Source organism: Arachis ipaensis, chromosome B4 (genome assembly GCF_059453495.1).
Source record: "Arachis ipaensis isolate K30076 ecotype BB chromosome B4, ASM5945349v1, whole genome shotgun sequence".
Classification (NCBI taxonomy): domain Eukaryota; kingdom Viridiplantae; phylum Streptophyta; class Magnoliopsida; order Fabales; family Fabaceae; genus Arachis; species Arachis ipaensis.
Window position 1 is genome coordinate 32,454,198 of NC_142439.1, and position 5,216 is coordinate 32,459,413.

Genomic DNA, 5,216 nt, shown 5'->3' on the forward strand with positions numbered 1-5,216 from the left:
ATTGTAAAGGTTGAGCTTGTAAAGGTTGGGCTTGTAAAGCCATCATATTCTATCTATGGATTATTTGTCTAATTCTATAGATGTTTCTATTTTTATTATTTTCTTTAACACTTTTTAATGATTTTATGGTACTAGTATTCTTTAACAACTTTCTAATTTTAATTATTTTTTTGTTTATTTTCTCTGTTTCTCGATTTATAATATTCAGTTGCTATTCTAAGTATTTTCTTGTTAACGTTAATAGTCTAATCTTCTTATTTCTTCTAACATTTTTTAAATTTATAAGTCTTTTTTGAAATTCTTTCGTATTATAAAAACATAAATAATAACTAAAATAATAAAGAATAATGATTATAAGAAAAGAAGAGATAAGATAGTAAGCTTACAGAGATATACTTGTATTATTATTTATTGTAATGATGATACAATCTTAAAGATAATTACAAATATTTCAGAAAATCTTTGAAGTAAGAGAACATGAAAATAGAGAGTTTTAGAGCTTTCCAATTTTTGATGCCCTAAAATAAATGAGACATTCAGTATTTATAGGCCTCAAGTGATTACTATTTTACTAACTTTTTACTATTTGCCGACAGTATTATTTGTTTTTACCGTTCTACCGACTTTTACTATTTGTCGATAGTACTGTTTGCTTTTACTATTTTGCCAACATTTATTGTTTGCTGACTTTTTTTTATAGAAATAATTTTCTTTTGGACCTTTTATATTGATTTCATATACTGATCTAATTACTACTCTATTACATTTCAAATGGATCTTAAGAGTCTTAAAAATAATGGGCTAGACTAGATTGGACTTTTTCATCCTCTCCAAGAGGTACATCCTGAATAGCTTGTAAAGAGTTCTGGATATCTGCTTCTGATGGTGCTACTGCTAAGGCGGCCATAATTTGTTGTTTTTGTACTAAGAATAGAGATTCTTTCTTATATCCGCTAATATTACTGCTTGTAGTCGATATGACAGAGTGTTTTTATAAAGTTGTTAACCACTGATCAATGGCTGTTTTTTTTTGATAAGTTTAAATCATACTTGTTCCACCATTTGATTTTTATTACTTTTACTAAATATTGTATGTTGGGATATTCTTCAAACGATGCTAAATCATATTTCTAGGTTAGGATCTAGTTGATTCCCATAGTTGCTATAAATGATATAAATTTATATTCGGGTAGAAATGATGATTTATTTTTGAAATATTCATAAGTCACATTGGCCTCTTTTGGAAAAAAATCTTATAGTGGTCCAAAGATTTGGAACCATGATTGAAACTATTTTGAAAATTATAATGATATTTCTTTTATAAACCAGATGAACTAAGAGTGAGGGCTTGGTGCTAGCGGTATAACATGTGATTCCATGATTCTTTGTAATCATAATAAGTATAATTCTGGGGTTCAAACTTTAATGAGAAACTCTTAGATTTATATGGGAGTAATTTCCATTCTTGTAGTGATAGTATTTTAATGATTTTTATTTTTGAATAGATGGGTTATTTGGTATTAGAATTTTTATAATGTGTTAGTTCAATAGATCTGATGTCTACTAATATGAATTCATAAAACTTTTAGATTTTTTGTGGGTTTATAGGAATATAATAGAAAATGTTTGGAAAAATAGTTTTGTATAGAGTTTTTTTTTTTTTTTTTTTTATCTTTTTTTGAACTAGTATTTTTCAATGGTTAATATTTTAATGGGATTTGATTTTTCATAATATGGGAATTGTTCTTTTAATGGTTGAGTTTTGTATAGATCTAATGATTGTAGTAAGTTAAATTTGTTGCTTGTAATAATTTCAGAGCTTTTATATGATAATGATGATGATGAAGACACTCTTATAATCCGTGACATAGTCAGAGGTCTAAATGATTATATTTTTGCTGGTAAGAAAGTAATTTGTATTTATTTTTCTTGTTTTTGGTTAAAAGGTTGACCATAATTTGATCTTCACTGGAAGCTATTTTTTTATTTATTTTTTTCCTGCAAAAATTCTCAAGTAAGAAAGTCAAGAAGTGAATTTAATTCACCTTTTATATGTTCAATTGTAAAATCAAAACATGATAGAATAGCTTGCCATCTTGCGAATATTTGTTTTGAAACCAGATTTTTAACATAATTTTTTAAAACGCTAGGAGCTGCTTTACAATCTATTCTTATTATAAATGTCTTATTAAATACATCTTTTTGAAATTTTGTGACACATAATACTATAGTTAGTATTTCTTTTTTAACTGTTGCATAATTCTTTTGGACTTGGTTTTATATTTCTGAGTGATATTTAACTATTTGTTCTTTTGAATTATTAGGAGGTATTTGTTTAATAATTTCTTCATATCCTAATTCTAATGCATTTGTTTCTACAATTAATTTGGCTAATGGATCTATTATACTTATATAGGGTATTTCTTTTATCGCACTTTTTTTTTAATTATTATAGAAGTCACTTCATCTGTCCATGAAGGTGGATTTTTTCTTAATCTTTTATAAAGAGGTTCACATGTGACAATTATTCCTGGTAAAAATTCAGCTACATAATTTAAGCATCCTAAAAATCTTTGTAGTTATTTTTTATTAGTTATTTCATTGAAAAATTTATCAGTAAATTCAATTGCTCTTTTAATAGGAACTACGGTCCCTTGATATATTTCATATCCTAAGAATCTTACTTTAGTTATAAAAATTTTCATTTTCTTTTCTGATAAAACTAATCCTTGTTCTTTTATAATATTTATAAATTTTTTTAAATGTTGTATGTGTTGGTTTATACCTTTTGAATATACTAATACATCATTTAAATAAACAATTGTAAAATTTATGTGAGGATAGAATATATTATTCATTATTTCTTGAAACTCACTAGGAGCATTCTTTAATCCTTGAGGTATTACGTTCCATTCGTAATGACCAAAGGATATTATAAAAGCTGTTTTATATCTATCTTCATCTTTTACTGTAATTTGATAATATCCTGATTTTAGGTCAAATTTTAAAAAGATATTTATTTTATTTAATCTTTTAATTAAATCACTTTTATTCGGTAGAGGACACCTAATCTATTTTAGTACATGATTAAGAGGTTTATAATTGATAACTAATCTTGGAGCACCTCTTTTTATTTTAGATGGTTTCATCATATAGAAGCTTGTACAGTTTCATAGTGATTTTGAAGGCCTTATTAGTCCTTTATCTAAATATTCTTGTATTTTTTTTATAATATTCTAGGTATTCTTTGTTCATATGTATGAATTTTGCTTTTGTTGGTATATCTTTTTCATTAAATCCATCTTTATATGGTAAAGATATCTCATATCATTTTCTGTGAAGAAAAATTTTAAGATTTTGACTATATAATTTTTTTATTTTTTTCAATTTCTTTTATTTTATTTTGTATTTCAGAAGTTTGTAGTTGTTCTTTTATCCTTTTATGTATAACTTTTTGGTTTAAATAATTAATTTATTTTCTTTTTCTTTTTATAGTATTTAATTGGGTAGACATTTTTTGTAATACATTGAGTTCTTGCTTTTTTGGCTTACTAATAAATTCAAAATGTACAAGGTAGTTCGGAATACGTAAATATGTTATTCCATCAATATCAACTAGAAAGGGTTATAATAAAAGTGTAAATGGTTTCCTAATATAACTTGATACGATATTTTTTTTGCTAAAAAGAATATAATAGAAAAACATATTTTATTTTTACAAATTTTTGCTTTAGATAATTTATAGTTTATAGTTATTCTATCATTTTTGATTTTATAAACTTTCTCTGTAGTTTTTTCATAATATTTTGTAGGTATTAGTCCTTCTTGTATACAGCTAATATCAACACGTGAATCTACCATAGCTACAAAATCATATTTTTCTTCTCCTATCATTATGGTTACATTAGTGTACTATTTTTTGTTTATTAATAGAGTTAGTATATTTATATAATTTTCTAGACTCATGTTAATATAAATTTCTGGAATTGTTATCTTATTGGTTCCTTCTATATTATTATTTCTTGTAGTTTTTTCTTGAATTTTTATTAGATTTTCTCCTTCTATTTTTAGTAATCTGTAATTTATACTAATATTTTATTATTTTAATTCTAAAATTTTCTTCTTTAAAAATTTTATTTCTTCTCTTAGTGAGTTAAGAGAGACTTTTTCTTGTGAATTTTTAAAATGGTTATAAATTTCTTTTGTTTTTGTCGGTTTTATTTCATTCTTACTTTTTTCTTCTTTCTTAATTAGTTCGTTTTGCTGGTTTATAAATTCATCTCTTAGAGGAGCATCTTTTAATTTGTCAATTATATTTATTAAGATAGAAATTTGTTCTTTTGTTAGAACATTTACAGTTTTCTCACAATTTTCACAATTACATAATCCTATTTCTAAACAGTTATTTGCTTATTGTAACAGCCCAGACCACCCGCTAGCACGATATTGTCCGCTTTGGCACACAAGGCCTCACGGTTTTGCCTTTGACGATAGGGATGATAGCCAAAGCCCTCCACACTCAGTCGTCAAAACGCGTCATGTTAGGAAGAGGTATCCACACTCTTATAAGGCATGCTTCGTTCCCCTCTCCAACCGATGTGGGCCTTACAATCCACCCCCTAAGGGAGTCCAGCGCCCTCGCTGGCACATCGATCCGGGTTCTGGCTCTGATACCATCTGTAACAGCCCAGACCACCCGCTAGTACGATATTGTCCGCTTTGACACGCAAGGCCTCACGGTTTTGCCTTTGACGATAGGGATGATGGCCAAAGCCCCCCACACTCACTCGTCAAAAACGCGTCATGTTAGGGATAGGTATCCACACCCTTATAAGGCATGCTTTGTTCCCCTCTCCAACCGATGTGGGCCTTACAATTATGATTATGAATATTGGCTGATTTTGGATTGAACCGTAAACTGGAATGGCTGTGTATGATATTGATTTATGGCTGATTGCCGAATGAGTTATGGGCCGTATGGCTGACTATGAATTATGAATTTAAGTCGGATGGCTGAGATGGATGTTGATCCATGGCTGGGACTGAATGAATATATGCTTGAGATACCTGGGTAGTAGCAAGGGTTGTGGTTCGTCCCACTTGCTCCAGGTCAGAGACTGTGACGCCTGGGTAGTAGCGGTAGAAGTGGTGATTCCACTCGCTCCAGGTTGAGCTTTTAAATACCCGCCTAGGTAGTAGCCGCAGTAGTGGTTATT